Source organism: Microcaecilia unicolor, chromosome 9, assembly GCF_901765095.1.
Source record: "Microcaecilia unicolor chromosome 9, aMicUni1.1, whole genome shotgun sequence".
NCBI lineage: Eukaryota > Metazoa > Chordata > Amphibia > Gymnophiona > Siphonopidae > Microcaecilia > Microcaecilia unicolor.
The window spans coordinates 83,227,465-83,248,902 of record NC_044039.1 but is presented as its reverse complement, the minus strand read 5'-3'; the positions used below and the strand labels follow the sequence as shown (position 1 = coordinate 83,248,902).

Here is a 21,438-nt window from a genome sequence, read left to right as displayed (position 1 = left end):
TTCCTATTATGGTATCATTTGTATCAGTTATATGAAAGTTCTACTGTGCAGTTTTAATGTGTACATTCCTGACACTGTATCATTAATATTAAAAGGACTTAATTTGCCCATCTCTGTTTACATCATTGTTCTATCTATTACAGTGAAATGTAATCATTTTACTATTGTAATGCTGTTAATACAACATAAGTTGTTTTATTTCAAGCTATATTTGTTGTACACCACCTTGTGTAAATCTCTTCATAAAGGTGGTTAATAGACCATAATAGATAAATTACCTCTTAGGTTATCTGCTGGCTTTTGGTGGACAAATTTTAGAGGTACTCTGAAATGACTGTGCAGCTGATGTACGAACATATGAAGCTCTACAGCATTACGGCTGTTCTTTAGGTACTTGTCCAACAAGTGTAAGGAGCTTATTTTAGAAGCACTATTCATGCATAAACCAGCATTTAGATGTGTATATTTGCATGTCTAAATCCCAATTTTTCAAAGCCAGGATATACATGTCTAAAACACACAAATATGCGTATAGCAAGAGGTATGGTCTGAGTATATTTTGGGGAGGATTGGACCTAAAAAATAAATGTCTACCCCATTTCATAAGAGGAATGCACGCCTATATCCAAATAGATATACCTGGGATTTGTAGTATGGAGTGTTGTCACGATTTGGGTTTCTGCCAGGTACTTGTGACCTGGCTTGGCTACTAATTGGAAAACAGGATACTGGGCTAGATGGACCATTGGTCTGACCCAGTATGGCTACTCTTATGTTCTTATGTAAGAGATTGACATCAAAATTTACATCTGCTACCAAGAAAGTCTAGGTTTCAGAAAGGTGCTTGTATTGAGCAGTGCTCCACTGGAGGGATTTGAAAAAGTCACACACCCCTTTAATTCCCTAGTGGTTTATGTCCATCCTCGTCCCTCCCACCCTCACAAGCAAAACTGGCAAGGGATGTTGAGCTTTGTGACAGCTTAGGGAAAAAAACATATGTATGTGGTTAGAGTGGTGGACTTTGGTCCTGGGGAACTGGGTTCAATTCCCACCGCAGGCACAGGCAGCTCCTTGTGACTCTTGGCAAGTCACTTAACCCTCCATTGCCCCATGTAAGCCGCATTGAGCCTGCCATGAGTGGGAAAGCGCGGGGTACAAATAAAAAAAAAATTGCCGATATAAATATGTATGTTTTTGGTACATTCATGTTTATGTTGCTATTTCATAATGAAAATGCATATAGTAACATAGTAGATGACGGCAGAAAAAGACCTGCACGGTCCATCCAGTCTGCTCAACAAGATAAACTCAAATGTGCTACTTTATGTGTATACCTGACCTTGATTTGTACCTGCCGTTTTCAGGGCACAGATCGTAGAAGTCTGCCCTATATGTGCCGGCACATGCATGTTTATGTCCCTGCTGTTTTAGACATTTATGGTTATAAAATGGATGCTTCTGTTGCACATAAATGTCCATTCCTTAATGTATTTTAGAACAGGCTCTACGTTGGCACAGCCTGTTATAAAATAATACTGTAACTTGACACGTCTTGACCTGGGTGGTCTCAATTCTGATTTGTAGGTCCTTTCTAAAACATCATCCCGCAATGTAATGTTTATTTATAGTGGCCCTTTGCAGCCTTTTGTCTTGGTAAGACAGTACAAGTTGATACTAGCACTGCTTCCCTGCTGTATCCTTCCTGGAAATCACCCTAGGCGCCAGTTCCGAATCTGGTCTGTTCTACCGCTTTTGAGACAAAGGACAAGTTAGAAATGGGTCTATAGAACAGAATCCTGGGTCTAGTCTAGACTTTTTCAGGACACGGCAGCTGGCAAACTTCATTGAAGCATTCATTCTATCCTACCATTGAATCAATACCACTTCCCCCTGCAGTTGTTTTATAACACTACTGGTCATGATTTTAAGCAGTTGAATGTGGGTCATGGTTGACTTAATAGAATCTTAAACTCTATCATTGAACCCGCCTGAAACATCTCCAGACTGTTCTGGTGCTGGAGACACTTCAAAGTATTTTACATTCCTACTGTTTTCTTGTGACTTCTCTTTAATTTTGTTCAATGTGAAAACTAGGGATCCCAATTATCAAATTGATTTCATTTTTCTGGGTAAAAATATCAAGTTAGCTAGAGTTTTGTCTGTTTGTGACCTTAGCTGCTTTTAAAATTACATGCCAGTGAACAGTGTGTTAAACTGGCTATCGAGCCGGCTATAAATGTTAGTAACTTAATACCAGAAGAAAAAAGAGAAGAGTGGGGGAAGATAGGCTCTTTCCAATCAATAAGGGAGACGTATATTTGAAAAAGGTATAATGTTTATTATAACAGGTCGACTCAACACGGCCTCGCTTGCTGTGTGCATTTCTGTCACTACTCTGAAAGAGAAGGAACTGCATGTTCTTCAAAATTGTTTTTCTTGGAGTATTAAACACTCAAGTACTCGATATACTGTTGGAAAACTCCTGAAGAAGGCGCTACGTCGCCGAAACACAGCTGTGTTGAGTCGACCTGTTATAATAAACATTATACCTTTTTCAAATATACGTCTCCCTTATTGATTGGAAAGAGCCTATCTTCCCCCACTCTTCTCTTTTTTTCTTCCTGTATTGTTTCGTGGGGATTAAGTGCACCTCCACACTTTGTGTGGCTTCCTTTTTTAGTAACTTAATACCACCCATAACAGAATTAGAAACAAGCCAACCAAGTTCCATCAAAATCAAGGGAATGAGGTTGCTGTTAAGTTGTGGTTTTCTCTTTTGAAGAGTGATGATGCTAGCTATAAACAAAGTTGATCTCTGGGGAAGCATCCTACTATTTTTTTCATTCACTCAGCAGAGCTAAAATGTTTGCTGGAGACCTGCCATTTTTATTCATGTACAAGCACAGATGCTGAAAGCAGCCAATAAGTCCTGTAAATGTCTTTGCATTTTAACATAACATGATTCTTCATTGCATATGAGGAAAGTTTTCTTCACCTTTTGACCTGGCTAATCATTTTAAGTTACTGTAAATATAGATAGTTTAATAATTTAAAGAACATGATATATGCCACCTTTCTTTACTAAAAGATCAGAGTGGTTTGCAATGTATAGAAACAATTAAGTATTGACCTGGGTTCTGGAAGAAAAGTGATAAATTAGCTTAGGTCATATTTGAAGAAAATAGAAGTGGAGGTTATAAATGAAATGATAACCTGAGATGATTCAGACATAGGGTTCCATGAGGGTTATCATCTCGCACACCTAAATTAAGATGAATTTTCAGCTCAAAATGTTGGGAGTAATATTCAGACCAAAGCAGTCAGTGATTTTTATCCGTTGGTTGACCTGAGCATAGATTTTCAACACCGGGCCACGTCTAGACACCAGAATTGCATTTCCAGGTCACAGCAGCCACCCGGAAGCTAACTGTATAAGGTAGATATTCAGACCAGTGTGCAGTGTGGCAGATAAAGTTAGGACAGCCTTTATTCTGACCTAACTTTATATTACTTAACCGATTAACATACTGAATATCGCTTCTAGCCAGTTAAGTACTGGCTCTGCCTACAGACCACCCTGGCACTGACTGGACACTGCAACGGTGGTCAGAGCTGATAGTCAGTGGCACTGTCCAATTAAGTACCATTAAATATTGGTGGCCAGAGCGCTGAATGCAATTTAACTGGATAAGGAACCTCTCTGCCCAGTTAAATGGTTTTGAATATTGATCCTCTAGGCTCCTAAATTTGGCCGAAAATAGAACATAAATTTTGGAACCTACTTCAGGAGCCCAAATTTAGCTTTTTGTGAATAGCAGGTCCTTAATATCAGTAAAATTGAGATCCTAAAAGGTAAGCTTAGTTATCCTGTTGAACATTTCCTTACAAATGCTAGTAGCAGAGACCCTTTATACCCTAGAATCTGAGATTAGAGATCTGGGGATAGGATTCAACCACTCAACCACTCATTTTCCTTGCAAATCTGTATTCATGGAGAGGCAAGAACAGCATTCCATGATCTCCTTATTAAATTATTGTAACACCCATGTATGGGCTTCCCAGAAAGATAAACATGCAACCTGTACATGTGGGTACCAATGACACAGGAAAATGTGGAAGGAAGGTTCTGGAAGCCAAATTTAGGCTCTTAGGTAGAAAGCTGAAATCCAGAACCTCCAGAGTAGCATTTTCAGAAGTGCTCCCCATTCAACATGCAGAACTCCAGAGTCTCAATGTGTGGATGAGACGATGGTGCAGAGGAGGGTTTTAGATTTGTTAGGAACTGGATAATATTCTGGGCAAGGGGGAGCCTATTCCAGAAAGATGGACGCCACCTTAACCAAGGTGGAACCAGGCTACTGGCATCAACATTTAAAAAGGAGACAGAGCAGCTTTTAAAGTAGACACTAGGGGAAGGCTGACAGCCGCTCAAAAGTGCATGGTTTGGAACAAGGTATCTTTTTTTTAAAAGATATTCCCAAAAGGCATTTTGATAGCAAGGTTGCAATAAAGACCATAGTAGACAAGGGGCCTCATTTTCAAAGCACATAGACTTACAAAGTTAAATAGGTTACTGTGGGGCTCATTTTCAAAAGTGAAAAACATCCAAAAAGTGTCAAAGCAGCATTTGAATGAATTTCTCCTCAAAACGTCTAGATCAGTATTTCTGAAATCTGTTTTGCAGATGTTTATCGATGCAGTGCGTTCAAATCACAAGGGGGCGTTTGGGGGCGGGCTTAGGGCATTCTTAACACTTGGATGTTTTACAGCCATAATGGAACAAAACAAAAAAGTCAAGGGCTGAAACGTCAACATTTTGGCCTAGATTTGTTTTTAGAACAAATAAAGCACAAAGGATGCCCTAAATGACCAGATGACCACTGGAGGGAATCAGGGATGACCTCCTCCCACCCCGCAAAGATGTGATTAAAAATATTACTTACCAGTGGTCAGTGAAGTGCACTATAGAGAGGAAGACCCAGGCCCATATCCCACTCTACCTGTTACATTTGTTGTGTAAAGTGTGAGCCCTTCTACACTCCCCCAAAACCTACTTTACCCACATATAGGTGACCCCTTCTCCTATAAGGGCTATTGTAGTGGTGTACAGTTGTGTACAGTAGGTTTTTGGTGGGTTTGAAGGGATCAGCATACAGAATAAGGGAGCAACAGTGAGATGTGTACCTAGGAGATTTTATATGAAGTCTACTGCAGTGCCCCCTATGGTGCCCTACTGCTCTCCTGGGATGTCTGTGTGGCCAGTCTACTAAGAATACTGGCTCTTCCTACATCCCAAAGGCTTGATTTACATTAGCATTTAACTTTCAAAAAGAAGACTATGATAAAATGAGGAAAACAGTAAAAAAAAAAAAAAAAATTTAAGAGTAGCTGCTGCAAAGATCAAAAATTTACATCAGGTGTGGATGTTATTCAAAAATACCATCTTAGAAGCCCAGATCAGATATATTCCATGTAACAAAAAAGGAGAATGGAAGGCCAAACGACAGCCAGCATGGTTAAAAAGTGAGGTGAAGGAAGCTATTAGAGCTAAAAGAAAATCCTTCAGAAAATGGAAGAAGGATCCAACTGAAGATAATAGAAAGCATCATAAGAAATGTTAAGTCAAATGCAAAGCTCTGATAAGAAAGGCAAAGAGAGACTTGTACGTTGGTATGGCTGCTTCAGGAGTTAAGACATTGCAGATAGTCCACAATGCTGCTGTGAGAACATTTGTGGCTTTATCTAGATTTTCACATGTGACACCTGCTCTTAAGCAACTACACTGGCTTCCAGTGGCACAAAGGATTCATTTTAAGGTGCTGACAATTTTTCATCAGACGTTGTTTGCTTCTGCTCTGTTTTATCTGAAGCAAGCACTGCAGGTGCACCATCCTAGACGTATGTTAAGATCTGAATCTACTATTCATAACTGGGCGGAGAGGTTCCTTATCCAGTTAAATTGCATTCAGCGCTCTGGCCACCAATATTTAATGGCACTTAATTGGGCAGTGCCACTGAATATCAGCTCTGACTACCGTTGCAGTGTCCAATCAGTGCCAGGGTGGTCTGTAGGCAGAGCCAGTACTTAACTGGCTAGAAGCGATATTCAGTATGTTAATCGGTTAAGTAAGTCTATAAATTGCAATATGCTGATACAAGAGCTTCGACTTTTGTGTCAGCTGGAATCTCCTTGTGGAATGAACTATCTGGCCAGCTACGGTGATGCTCTGACCTTAAGCAGTTTAAAAAACAAAACTGCTTCAACGTTTTAGTAATAATACATGAGTCTGCTGTTTGATGCTGAGAAATGTTTTTGTATTTGTGGTTGATTATGAATGTTTTTATGGTAGCCACCTAATTATAGGTGGTATAGAAGTTTTTTTTAAATTAATGAATGAATGTAAAAACTTTTTTAGGTGTATTAGAAACAAGAAGCTGGTAAAAGAACAAGTTGAACCCTTAGATGACTAACCAGCTTATTTTCGAAAGAGAAAAATGCCTATAGTGTGACCTAAATCGGGAGATAGACGTTTGTCTCGCAAAGGCGCCCAAATCGGTATAATCGAAAGCTGATTTTGGGCGTTTCCAACTGCACTCCGTCGCGGAAACGAATAAAGTTGACGGGGGCATGTCGGAGGCGTGGTGGAGGCGGAACTGGGGCGTGGTTATCAGCCGAGGAGAGATGGGCGTCTTTAGCTGATAATCGAAAAAAAAGGCGTTTTTACCACGATATTGGGTCACTTTTTTGGATCCTTTTTTTTCACGAACAAGTCCCAAAAAAGTGCTCCAACTGCCCAGATGACCACTGGAGGGAATCGGGGATGACCTCCCCGGACTCCCCCAGTGGTCACTAACCCCCTCCCACCAAAAAAACCCCACTTTAAAAACGTTTTTTCCAGCCTGTATGCCAGTCTCAAATGCCGTACCCACCTCCATGACAGCAGAATGTGTTCGATCCTCTCATAGCCTTTCCCTGGGTCAGATGTGGCTCTCGGGTGCAGTACAGGGTCACATCAGCATTGCATTGTGGTGGGTGTAGGGTATTGGGCTCCGTGATTTCATTAGCTTGTGTTACAGTCTCACGATGTTGGTAGTTGGTAGGCTCTTCTCCCATGGTGCTTTTCCCCCTGCCTACTGGGTCAGAGTGTGCCCTGTTGTGTTTCCTGTTGTAGTCCATGCGGTAGTAGCCATTTTTGTAAGCCAGTTTTAGTTCCCTTTCCTGTGTTAGCCACGTTAGACAACTTAGTTCTTCCCTTGAATGTGGCTGAAAGAGGGCATTGTACAGCATTCTGCCAGCTCTGACCTACTGCTCATCTCAGTACCAGGGAGACTCGTTGCCAGTGGGGCACAACCTCTGATCTGCAGTTAACTGTGAGTAAAGGCAGTTATTCCAATAAAGGACGTTTTCGGAGAGATTAGTCTTCAGGTGTCAACTGGTGTGCCAATGTTATATAGCAGCAACCAGTCCTAGAGGCCTGCGTGTATGCAGGTCCCCGGAGCACTTTTAGTGGGTACCGCAGTGCACTTCAGCCAGGTGGCCCCAGGCCCATCCCCCCCCCCATCTGTAACACTTGTGCTGGTAAATGGGAGGCCTCCAAAACCCACTGTACCCACATATAGGTGACCCCTTCACCCCTAAGAGCTATGGTAGTGTTGTACATTTGTGGGTAGTGGGTTTTGGGGGAGGGGGGATGGGAGCTCAGTACCCGTGGTAAGGGAGCTATGCATGTGGGAGCTTTTTCTGAAGTCCACCGCACTGACCTAGGGTGCCCAGTTGGTGTCCTGGCATATCAGGGGGCCAGTGTACTACAAATCCTGGCCCCTCCCGCGACCAAATGGCTCGGATTAGGACGTTTTTGAGCTAGGCGTTTGTTTTTTTTAGCGATAATGGAAACTAAAAATGCCCAGCTCAAAAACATCCATTTTTTTTCGAAAATACGGTTCGGCCCGCCCCTTCACGGACCCGTTCTTGGAGATAAACGCCCATGGAGATAGGCGTTTCCGTTCGATTATGCCCCTCCATGGGGTAAAAAGGGCACTTTCCATAGTGAAAAGATTAAATGATTGACCAGGCAAGATAGTAATATATAGTAACATTGTAAATGACGGCAGATAAAGACCTGTATGGTCCATCCAGTCTGCCCAAGATAAACTCATTTTATATGGTATGCAATACTTTTTATGTACAGTGGGGGAAATAAGTATTTGATCCCTTGCTGATTTTGTAAGTTTGCCCACTGACAAAGACATGAGCAGCCCATAATTGAAGGGTAGGTTATTGGTAACAGTGAGAGATAGCACATCACAAATTAAATCCGGAAAATCACATTGTGGAAAGTATATGAATTTATTTGCATTCTGCAGAGGGAAATAAGTATTTAATCCCTCTGGCAAACAAGACCTAATACTTGGTGGCAAAACCCTTGTTGGCAAGCACAGCGGTCAGACGTCTTCTGTAGTTGATGATGAGGTTTGCACACATGTCAGGAGGAATTTTGGTCCACTCCTCTTTGCAGATCATCTCTAAATCATTAAGAGTTCTGGGCTGTCGCTTGGCAACTCGCAGCTTCAGCTCCCTCCATAAGTTTTCAATGGGATTAAGGTCTGGTGACTGGCTAGGCCACTCCATGACCCTAATGTGCTTCTTCCTGAGCCACTCCTTTGTTGCCTTGGCTGTATGTTTTGGGTCATTGTCGTGCTGGAAGACCCAGCCACGACCCATTTTTAAGGCCCTGGCGGAGGGAAGGAGGTTGTCACTCAGAATTGTACGGTACATGGCCCCATCCATTCTCCCATTGATGCGGTGAAGTAGTCCTGTGCCCTTAGCAGAGAAACACCCCCAAAACATAACATTTCCACCTCCATGCTTGACAGTGGGGACGGTGTTCTTTGGGTCATAGGCAGCATTTCTCTTCCTCCAAACACGGCGAGTTGAGTTCATGCCAAAGAGCTCAATTTTTGTCTCATCTGACCACAGCACCTTCTCCCAATCACTCTCGGCATCATCCAGGTGTTCACTGGCAAACTTCAGACGGGCCGTCACATGTGCCTTCCGGAGCAGGGGGACCTTGCGGGCACTGCAGGATTGCAATCCGTTATGTCGTAATGTGTTACCAATGGTTTTCGTGGTGACAGTGGTCCCAGCTGCCTTGAGATCATTGACAAGTTCCCCCCTTGTAGTTGTAGGCTGATTTCTAACCTTCCTCATGATCAAGGATACCCCACGAGGTGAGATTTTGCGTGGAGCCCCAGATCTTTGTCGATTGACAGTCATTTTGTACTTCTTCCATTTTCTTACTATGGCACCAACAGTTGTCTCCTTCTCGCCCAGCGTCTTACTGATGGTTTTGTAGCCCATTCCAGCCTTGTGCAGGTGTATGATCTTGTCCCTGACATCCTTAGACAGCTCCTTGCTCTTGGCCATTTTGTAGAGGTTAGAGTCTGACTGATTCACTGAGTCTGTGGACAGGTGTCTTTCATACAGGTGACCATTGCCGACAGCTGTCTGTCATGCAGGTAACGAGTTGATTTGGAGCATCTACCTGGTCTGTAGGGGCCAGATCTCTTACTGGTTGGTGGGGGATCAAATACTTATTTCCCTCTGCAGAATGCAAATAAATTCATATACTTTCCACAATGTGATTTTCCGGATTTAATTTGTGATGTGCTATCTCTCACTGTTACCAATAACCTACCCTTCAATTATGGGCTGCTCATGTCTTTGTCAGTGGGCAAACTTACAAAATCAGCAAGGGATCAAATACTTATTTCCCCCACTGTATGCCCGGCACTGTTCTTTATAAGTTCTGAAGCTAACGTCGAAGCCCCTTAAAATTTACACTCCAGCCCATCCATATCTATTCAGTCACGATCAGGGCACAGACCGTAGAAATCTGCCCAGTACTGGTTTTGCTTCCCAATTACCAGTGTTGCCACCCAATCTCCGCTAAGATTCCATGGATCCATTCCTTCTGAACAGGATTCCTTTGTGTTTATCCCACGCATGTTTGAATTCCATTACCGTTTTCATCTCCACCACCTCCCAAGGGAGGGCATTCCATATATCCACCACCCTTTCCATGAAAAAATACTTCCTGACATTACTCCTGAGTCTGCTCCCCTTCAACCTCAATTCATGTCCTCTAGTTCTACCGCCTTCCCGTCTCTGGAAAAGGTTTGTTTGCAGATTAATACCTTTCAAATATTTGAACGTCTGTGTCTTTCAAATTTTAATTACCGTTATTGAGCTGATAGCAAGGAGTTTCAGAACTTGATTATTATAAATGGTTACATTTGGTATGTGATACTTCATATGTATACCTGATCTTGATTTGTCCTTGCCATTTTCAGGGCATAGACCATAGAAGTCTGCCCAGCACTGTCCTCAGTCTCCAACTTCTGAAGCTGAAATCTGTCCAGCCACGATCAGAGCACAGACCGTAGAAATTTGCCCTATTGGTGTTGCTTCCTAATCTCTGCTAAGCTTCTTTAGATCAATTCCTTCTAAACAGGATTCCATTGTGTTTATACCATTAAGTTTTGAATTCCGTTACAGTTTTCAACTCCACCATCTCTCACGGGAGGGTATTTCACATATCTACCACCCTCTCCGTGAAAAAATACTTCCTGACATTATTTCTGAGTCTGCCCCCTTTCAACTTCAATTCATGTCCTCTAGTTCTAGCATCTTCTCTGGAAAAGGTTTGTTTGCGGATTAATACCTTTCAAATATTTGAACATCTATATCATATCACCCGTTTCTCCTTTCCTCCATGGTATACATGTTCAGGTCAGCAAGTCTCTCCTCGTATATCTTGCAACGCAAATCGCATTCCATTTTCATCGCTTTTCTTTGAACAGCTTCAAGTCTTTACATCCTTAGTAAGATACGGCCTCCAAAACTGAACACAACACTCCAAGTGAGGCCTCACCAACAACTTGTAGAGGAGCATCAACACCTCCTTTCTTCTACTGGTTATACCCCTCTCTATGCAGCCTAGCATCCTTCTGGCAATGGCCACCACCTTGTCACATTGTTTTGTCACTTTCAGATCCTCAGACACCATCACCCAAGGCACCTCTCCTGAGCCGAGTTTACCAATCTCTCCCCCTCCTATTTGGTATATTACTACTACTACTACTACTTAACATTTCTAAAGTGCTACTAGGGTTACGCAGCGCTGTACAGTTTAACATGGAAGGACAGTCCCTGCTCGAAGAGCTTACAATCTTTTGGATTTCTGCACCCTAGTTGCACCACTCTGCACTTCTTGGCATTAAATTTTATCTGCAAGGCCCTTGATCATTCTTCTAATGTTTGGAGATCCCTTCTGATGGTTTTTACTCCCTCCAGGGTATCCACTCTATTGGCTATCTTCTTGTCATCTGGCAAAATTTTCCTTCAAATCCTTCAGTAATGTCTCTCACAAATATATTACACAGAATCGGCTCCAGCACCAACCCCCTGTGAAGATGTGTTAGTATGACAGGTAAACTTTGCTCCCTACCATGAAAACATTTTACTAATCGGGTGGCCAAGTGGTGACCATAAAACCTGTCCTGAGTGCCCAGTGCTCTTCAGGAGGCAGAGGATAACCATAAAGGTTAATGGCTTTTTTTTGTTTTACATTGGTGTCCTTCTTAGTGGTGTTCTTAATCCCTACCCTTCTGGACATTTTCTCACCAATCAGAGAATTTCAACCTGCTAGAATCCTACTACAAATCATGGGTGCTAGATGTGAATCAAGGAAAGACAAAGGATATGGAAGGAAATACTCTGCATTATGGCCAATGTCCAAAATCTAAATGTATGTTGAGAATACACCTGTAATAACCCTGGATGACTAGTTATATATTTAAAGTTTGCCTTGCTATTTGGCTGTCAGCAGTTCAATGGAGAAGTTATACGTTCAGCAGTTGAATTTCATCACTGAGGGCCCTGTTTACTAAGCAGCACTATAGGAACGGTAGCATCTTTAATGCGCGTTAACTGTGTACGCACCTGCAATATCCCTACAGGCACCTACACAGTTAATGCGCGCGCTAATTGTAGGCATGTTAAAAATGCTAACAAGCCTTAGTAAACAGGGCCCTGAATGGATAATTTGATTTTTTCCCCATTGTATCTGCAACTAGTCTTCTTACATTAGTGAGATCCAGTGCTTTTTTTGAGGGGGTACTTGGGGGTACTAAGTACCGCCACCTTTTCCATTGTCTGCTAAAATTGACCCATGATCCCCAAGTTTTAATGAAAGAGCTCAGGCTCTATACACCAATTCTGCCTTATCATAGATTCTGTGGCTGGTTGCAGGGGTCTTGGCTATTGTGAAGTGGATCCCTCAGTGATCACCCCATCCCTGAAAGGTGGCCTGGCATTTGAGTACAGGCACCTTTTTCACTAGAAAAAATGCACTGGTGAGATCTGAAGTCTGTCAACCCTATACAGAATGGGGCATAATCCCAGCAGAAGCCTTCCACGCCTAGTTCTGCAAAAAAACTGGCATTTCTTGTCCAGCGGGTGCCCCTATTCATGGGAGCAAAACAGAACTAGGTATCCCCTTACCACTCACTGTAGAAATAAATATACATGCTGTGGTGTAATCTTGGTAGCAATGATACTTCTATGAGTGCCTGGTAGTAGGGGGTGGGAGATGGGGGTTAACTGAACACTCTAAAAACACATACTAAGCACCTGCGTAGCATGCCTGCCCTACCAAAACAGTACTCATTTCCACAATTTAAAGAAGCAAAAACCCTATCTATAAAATGGCAGCACTAAAAATGTTGCAGTGTTCTCGAGAACACAATACACCTTTGACTGGGAAATGCAAATTGGAGCACTGAACAAGCTGAGCACTGAGCTGCTACAGATCTCTATATATAACTATATGCTAGCAGAATATCTCAACTCGTCATACATTCAAAACACATATAAACTCTCACCAAATATAAAATGTGACCACAGATTAGAAATAAAAATATGCAGACAAAAACTAAACTGGAAACCCCAAGAAGTCATATTCTACATGCAGTGCAAAGCTAAAAGAAAAAGAAATGCATTTCCTCCTGTTGGAGGAGGCAGAAGGCCTCCAATATTCAATGCACAGAATTAATTTTTCATATTTTAGACAGGGAGGAATGAAGATTTCTCTCCTTCTGATCATGAGAAAAGTTATTGCTGGAATAGCAATTCACTCTACCCCTCCCCTCCTGCTCAGCCAGGTATTTGTCAACCTATCTGCCTAAGACTCCCCCATTAATGTGAGCAGGCCCCCAGGGGAATTCGAGGGACAGAATTCTTCCCCATGTCCTTTGAAGTAAGGCCACTTCAAACCAAGAGAGAATGACCTTTTTCTTGTAACTGTGAGAGGAAATAACAAATAACACCTTGCAGGGACTTCTGGTTCTGAGGGACAATAGATCAAATACTGTACCTCACAAAGGAGAGCCAAAGACCTCCCTTTGAGAAACAGACTTTTGGAGCCAGGTAGCAGTAGCTTTTTATTATGTATTTCTTTGAACACAGGATCTGGGTCTGTCAGGTGAGAGATATATCACCTCTAAAAGGAAACAGTTTAAACTCTTGTCTTCCTCTCTTTAGAATAAAGAATAAGAATAGAATATTGAGACAAAATATCAAAAGTTCTGACATATATTCTTTTGTGGGATACTGTAAAAATGATCAGAAAAGAGATAATGATCAAAAACATCTTGTCACTTCTAACAACAGGACAAATGCACCTTCTAAGGAAATGCAAACATATGCAATGTATTTCTTCGTTGACACTATAAATACAGATCCTGACTGTATTTACAAGATGCTAACTAGGGGGGGAGAGAACCTCCCCTCCCTCTTACTCATTGTACTATTTAAACTCTTTTGTAAGGCAGGAAGATGGTCGGCGTACATCTCTGTTGGGCCCAAGCCAGGGTGACTGACAGAATGTCCTGACCACTTTCTCACTGTATTTCCATTTCTGTAAAATGCTCTTCTTTCTATTCTGATCTGTATCTATTCTATTTCTTATCTTTTGTCCTAATTTTGGATAAAGAATAAACCTGAGTTAACCCCAAAGAAGCTTCTTTTGGTTCTGTTTCTTTTGTTATTGTTTTAAGCAGACTTAACCAGCTGTCCGGGTTTCTAAGATACCAGTTGAGAGGATTTGTCTGCGCAAGTACTGCTGGTCCAATTCGGCTCTGGGACGCAGCACGAAAAGGCGCAAACACTCCTATACTGTATAAAATATATTTTTTGATGGGCAGTTTATATAAAATTGAAATAATGACATCAAAAGAGAAATGGAGGAGTAGCCTAGTGGTTAGTGCAGTGGCCTTTGATCCTTGGGAACTGGGATCAATTCCCACTGCAGTTCCTTTGACTCTGGGCAAGTCACTTAACCCTCCATTGTCCTAGGTACAAAGAATTACCTGTATATACTATGTAAACTGCTTTGAACGTAGTTGCAAAAACCATAGAAAGGTGGTATATACTACTACTACTTATCATTTCTATAGTGCTACTAGACGTACGCAGTGCTGGACATGAAGAGACAGTCCCTGCTTGACAGAGCTTAATTAGGACAGACAAACAGGACAAATAAGGGAATTACTAAGGTAAGCATGATAAAAACATGGGTACTGAACAAGTGAGTAAGGGTTAGGAGTTAAAAGCAGCATCAAAAAGGTGGGCTTTTAGCCTAGGTTTGAAGATGGCCAGAGATGGAGAGTGACGTACCAGCTCAGGAAGTCTATTCCAGGCACATGGTGCAGCAAGATAAAAAGGAACAGAGTCTGGAGTTAGCAGTGGAAGAGAAGGGTGCAGATAAGTCCCAATTCCCTTCTCTATATTTCCCAAAATTGACAGAGAAAAATGAAAGACTTTCTACAAATGAATGGGCAAAACTCCTAGGGGAAAACAGCAGTATGTTGCATTCTGTCAGTAGCAGAACCCAGAAAATGCCTTTTCAATTTTATTTTACTGCTGTCACAATTAGGTATTTTTGCTTCTTGTAACTATTATAAACTGTCATGCCTTTGAAATTTCCTGAATTGGAAGAGGGCAGGAAACAGATTGGTGAGGTCAGATCTGGGGGTGGAGTCCATTGCCTTTTGATGCACTGTTACTAGGAAAGGAGAAGGCGTGTCGGCAGGGAATTCTGCGCTCTTTGAGTATCATTTAAAAATAAGTACAGAAACAAAGTTATTACTCCAACAGAGCAATTATTTTGTTTGATTTTGACAAAATACACAATTTAAATTCTTTTTTTTTTTCCACAGAACTCCCCCCAGAGTAGCTTTGCAAACCTAGGGGTCCTTTTACTAAGTTGTGTAAGCGTCTACGTGCACCCAACATGCGCCAAAATGGAGTTACCCCCAACTACCGCATGGCTTTTGTGGTAATTTCATTTTTGTCATGCGTCCGATACATATTTTCGGGCATGCGTAATGGATGCACGCCAAGTGGCATTTGACACGCATAGGTCATTACAACCTGGAGCAACAATGTAAATGTTTTTTTGCAGTGGCAACTAGAACATTTCAACTAAAGCCCCGGCCCTGAAGAACTAGTGTGTGGAATATCTTTCAGTATCTTGTATAAATTGCCAGAAAGAAATTGTAAAGTATTATTGGGAAATACACAAAAATCCATGTGCATATATTGAATATGAGGGGTAGAGGTTAGGGGAAAGTGGTATTAACTATGCACGCCAATGCCATTATTGTGCATTATCAGACACGTGACTCACAGCATGAAGGGGGGGGGGGATTCTATATATGGAGCCTAAAAAATCAGCACAGACAACATGTTTGCCTAAGTGTATTCTATAAGCGGCACCTAGATTTAGGCATGGTATATAGAATACGCTTAGTTGATATCCCAGTGCCTACTATGCATATCCATTTACACCAAGGAAAACATGGCGTAAATCCCGGTCTGTAAATGTAAGCGCAGAGGGCCATATTCTACAACTATGAATGTAAATTTCAGAACGCCCACTTCCCCACCCATAACCATGCCCCTTTTGCCTGTATACATTAAAACTTAGGCGCACTGCATTACAGAATACGCTTAGTGAGCTGTGCATGTAAATTCTAATTATTGCCAATTAGTGCTCATTGTTGTTTGTTAATTGCTGTTATCAATGCTAATTAGCTAGTCAAGTTATGCACGTTGTTATAGAATCCACCTGGATTTCGGCATGGTTCTCTAGGTGCGCTATATAGAATCCAGGGGGAAATCAGTAACATGTTGTACCACCTTCCGTAGACAACTAAAGCAGTTCAAAAAACATAATACATCAAAAATATCAAAACAGAATTCAAATATACAAATTAATGCAGATCATAAAAATATAAAGCATACATGTCTAACAAAATACAATACAAAAATGTTTATAATAAGCTGCAAGCTCTCTTGAGTACTGAAAGATCCATGGTGAAGTTTTTCCTAGTATCAGCACTTTTAAACATTCTCCTGTATTTCTCTGAGCTTGTTGCTTTGGGCAGTAGTATGATTTTTTTTTCTCTTGTTCAGAACCAAAATACGAAAGTGCTAAACCCTTACAGGAGAAACTACACTGGCTACCACTCAAGGAACGCATCACTTTCAAAGTATGCACCTTAGTCCATAAAATCATTCACGGTGAAGCCCCTGCATACATGTCTGATTTAAGAGACCTACCACCCAGAAACGCTAAAAGATCTTCCCGAACCTTCCTCAATCTCCATTTCCCTAAGTGCAAAGGAATAAAATACAAAGCATTGCACGGATCGACCTTCGCATACATGAGCACACAACTCTGGAATACACTACCACGCAATCTGAAAACGATCTATAAACTGACCGACTTCCGCAAACAACTGAAAACTTATCTCTTTGAGAAAATCTACAGCAAGGATCAAAACACATGAAGTCCATACAAACTAATAGATACGCACCAAAACACTCTATCCTGAAGTCTCTTCTCCCGTATCCTCACCACTCTTAAAACCCTACCCACAAATAAAAATGTTAGACCTTTATGTTCCCTTGATATTGTTTGTCCCCCTCTCAACTCACCACTGTTATCTTCTGATGTTCTATTCCCAAATGATATCCTGAATTTATTCTGTCTTCTATAACTCATCATAATGTAATCCATAATCGTACTGTAACCAATCATTTTCAAAGTATTGTAAGCCACACTGAGCCCGCAAATAGGTGGGAAAATGTGGGATACAAATGCAAATAAATAAATACAGTACATATTAACTAAGGCTGAGGCTTGATGTTACATAGAATCCCTTTATATGTCTTAAATAATCTAGGAAAGCACAATTTGTGAAAACTTGAACCTTTCAACTATGAGTAACTGGGGCACTGTTTTCACCAAGTCCCTATTTGGATGTTACATGTCCAATTTTCCAAAAACTCAGGGCAATATGCAACCCCTTCTCTCATAAAGCAAACCTTGATTAAGCATAAAATCACAACATCATATTTAAACATTTTTATTTATTTACTGGAATTTATTAACTGCCTTTATGAAGAGATTCACCCAAGGTGAGGTGCAGTGTATGCAGTGTGTAAACTAAATCGGGGGCGTAGCCAGACTTCCGTGGGAGGGGGGCCCAGAGCTCGAGGGGAGGGGGCACATTTTAGCCCCCCCCCCGTCTCTGCCGACCCCCCTCCCGCCACAAACCCTCCCCCGCTTCCACCTACCTTCCGTTTTGCTGGCGGGGGACCCCACTCCCCGACAGCCGACGTCCTCTCCGACCGTTCTACTGCAGAGAAAAGTCTTCTTCCTTGCATGCTGACGTCCTGCACGTTGTACGTGCAGGACATCAGACTCAGAGAACAGTTCTCTGAGTCACTGTCTGACGTCCTGCACGTACAACGTGCAGGACGTCAGCATGCAAGGAAGAAGACTTTTCTCTGCAGCAGAACGGTCGGAGAGGACGTCGGCTGGCGGGGAGTGGGGTCTCCCGCCAGCAAAACGGAAGGTAGGCGGCGGCGGGTTCGCCGGGAGGGGGGTCCCGACTGAAATCTACGGGGGCCCAGGCCCCCTCAGGCCCCACGTAGCTACGCCACTGAACTAAATACTTTAGAAGTACACATCTGCAAAAATAAAAAATAAAAATCTAAAGCTATACAAATCCCAGAATCAGAAAATGCTACTTTTATATCAAATCTTTGCTGCACAAAAATACAAGAATACTCTGTTTGAATTTAGAAACAGTCACCTACATCACAATACAGACAGTATTAATCTATCACTTGTCACCGTCAGACCTCAATTAGCATTTAAACCATTTTTAAGATTACATAAGAACATAAGAGTAGCCACACTGGGTCAGACCAATGGTCTGTCTAGCCCAGTATCCTATTTTCCAAACAGTGGCCAAGCCAGGTCACAAGTACCTGGCAGAAACCCAAATTGTGGCAACACTCCATACTACAAATCCCAGGGCAAGCAGTTGCTCCCCACGTCTGTCTCAATAGCAGAGTATGGACTTTTCCTCCAGTAATTTGTCCAAACCTTTTTTAAAGCCAGATACGCTAACTGCTGTTACCAAATCCTCTGGCAAAGAGTTCCAGAGCTTAACTATTCGTTGAGTGAAAAAATATTTCCTCCTATTTGTTTTAAAAGTATTTCCATGTAACTTCCTCGAGTGTCTCCTAGGCTTTGTAGTTTTGGAACGAGTAAAAAATCGATTTATTTCTACTTGTTCTACACCACTCAGGATTTTGTAGACCTCAATCATATCTCCCCCCTCTTCTGTCTCTTTTCCAAGCTGAAGAGCCCTAACCTCTTTAGCCTTTCCTCATACAAGAGGAGTTCCATCCCCTTTATCATTTTGGTCACTCTTCTTTTAGCCTTTTCTAATTCTGCTACATCTTTTTTGAGATACGGCGACCAGAACTGAACGCAATACTCAAGGTGCGGACGTACCATGGAGCAATACAAAGGCATTATAGTGTTTTCAGTCTTATTCACCATCCCTTTCCTAATAATTCCTAGCATCCTATTTGCTTTTTTGGCTGCCACCGCACACTGCGCAGAAGATTTCAGCGTATTATCTACGACGACACCCAGATCTTTTTCTTGAGCGCTGACCCCCAAGGTGGACCCTAGCATCAGGTAACTATGATTTGGACTTTTCTTTCCAATGTGCATCACTTTGCATTTGTCCACATTAAATTTCATCTGCCATTTGGACGCCCAGTGTTCCAATTTCCTAAGGTCTTCCTGCAATATTTCACAGTCCGCAGGTGGTTTAGCAACCTTGAATAGTTTTGTATTATCTGCAAATTTGATCACCTCACTCGTCATTCCGATTTCCATATCATTTATAAATATGTTAAATATTGCTAATTAAAACCATTGTATACAAATTTGTTTTAGTGAACAGGATCCCAAATTATTATTATCACCACATGACCAACAGAAGAACTCTGGAAAGGTATCACTTTGTGAACGCTGCTGCTCGTGTTACTAAATAGCAAAATATCAAGCGACTTTCCTGTAACATGAATCAGTTGACACCACCAACCTGGACAATACTCCCTTTTCTCGTGTGCTCACATGGGGCCCTTTTACTAAGCCGCATAAGTGTCTACGCGCCCAATGCACGCCAAAATGGAGTTACCGCACAGCTACCGTGTGACCCTTGTGGTAATTTCATTTTTTGCGCCTTAAAAATATTTTTTATTTTCTGCCGTGCATCAGCTATGCACACCAAGCGGCATTTGGTGTGCATAGGTCATTACCACCCAGTTACCACATGAGACTTTACCACTCGGTCAGTGGCTTGCGGTAAGCTCTCAGACCCAAAATGGACGCACGGCGATTTTCATTTTGCCGCACATGCATTTGAGGCAAAATTTTTAAAAAGCATTTTTTTGCAGGTGCGCTGAAAAATGTTTCTGCAGGCGCCCAAAACACGCGTCTACACTACCGCAGGCCATTTTTCAGCGCACCTTAGTAAAAGGACCCCATACACTCACGCTCACACATGCAACAGCAAGCATAAGATTTTCTTCAGTCTGCATCCAAAATAGTATCACTAGAGGAGCTGCTTTTGCCAATATTATGTCACAATGTACCGGATATGTGAAGCCTGCCTAAGCCTTTATGTAACAGACTCTTTAGCTTCTGGTCTCCACTACAGAAATGAGTTAGGTTTGGAAGCAGTCTGCCCGTTAAGTTCGCTGTCATCCTAGGATGGACTTGCCAAAAAAGAGAAAATCTTATCACTTAACTCTTCACTTATCTGCAGTCTTTGACACAGCCGTTCTAAAAAGGGATCAGAATCAGAAATACCCATACAGGCTCCATCAGTCTAAAATAAAAATCTTGCAAGAGATAATGGACTAGCCAGAAGGTAACGATATCTAAATTGCAGGGCTGTATTTTTCGCAAAAAACATGCATAGAAATAAATCCTAATCATAACGTTAAATACATATCCGACTTTCCTTACTTGGCAAACTTCAAGCATAAAACTATATGCTAACACATGCAACTCCAGTCATTAACCCGGCATACTAGTTAAATCGTTTCCAAGTCCACTGCATCACACTGTGGCATGCAAATCCATTTCAGTTAGATGTTTGGTCAGCGATTAAAGTATGTACATTTAAGCACACGTTCTCAAGAATGAAACGTTAAAAATAATTCAGATGTCACATTAACCCCCATTCCCTACGCATGACACAAGTTAATATGGTTTCTCAATCTCCAGTACCTGTCGTTCCTGTCCAGCTGGTGTGTGTGACCTCCTCCAGTTCTACCAGCACAGGGCTCCCTGAGAACATTTCATCATTTCCTGTTAGCTGCTGAAATCCTTGCAGCTTTCTCTAAGGTCATTCCACCACACTGCAGCTGACAGCTCCCTCCTCCCCCACCTCTTGGTTTGGGCTGCTTACATGCTGCAGTAAATTACAGCAGCATTTCCAAAGCACTAGCATGCACCTGAAGGGGTCATCTGCCAGCCAAACGAATGCAGTGTTCAAAAATGCTAGGCATCCTGACTGAGTACATTCACAGGTGTAAGTTCTCTGGGTGAACAATACCCTTATTGTATCCATAGAAAACAGGCAATTTGTGTTGAGTTTTACAACCCACATTGTTTTGAAAAGTTGACTCCCATGAATATATTGACAGTATAAAGACAAGAAAGAACACCAGTTCACTTATTTGCTAAACAAAAAACCAAAACACTTTTAAGAATCTTTAGTCAGTTAATCACACATCAAACCTCACCTTTTGCAGACCTGTCTGAATATAGCTTATCAAGGAGGTAGCTAAGCTAGTGCTTAAATTCAGTCACAAATACAAGACCAGCTGTTTGAAACAGACCTTCCATACAGGGGCATGACCCTTTACTCCTCTTTACCATTTTGTTTAGGAAGGGGGTCTAACTAATCAAACTCTGCCCCACCTCTGAAGCTCTCTAG

The 21,438-nt window shown here is 41.9% G+C and overlaps 1 protein-coding gene across 1 annotated transcript in view; it reads right to left on the bottom strand.

The window, feature by feature from the left end:
* Positions 1-20,829, bottom strand: part of PACSIN2 (protein kinase C and casein kinase substrate in neurons 2) — a 192,962-nt gene extending 172,133 nt beyond the window's left edge. Inside the window, exon 1 of the mRNA XM_030215522.1 lies at positions 20,727-20,829. The gene's annotated coding sequence lies outside the window, so the exon portion shown is untranslated. The remainder of the gene's footprint in view (positions 1-20,726) is intronic.
* Between the last annotated feature and the right edge of the window lie 609 nt (positions 20,830-21,438).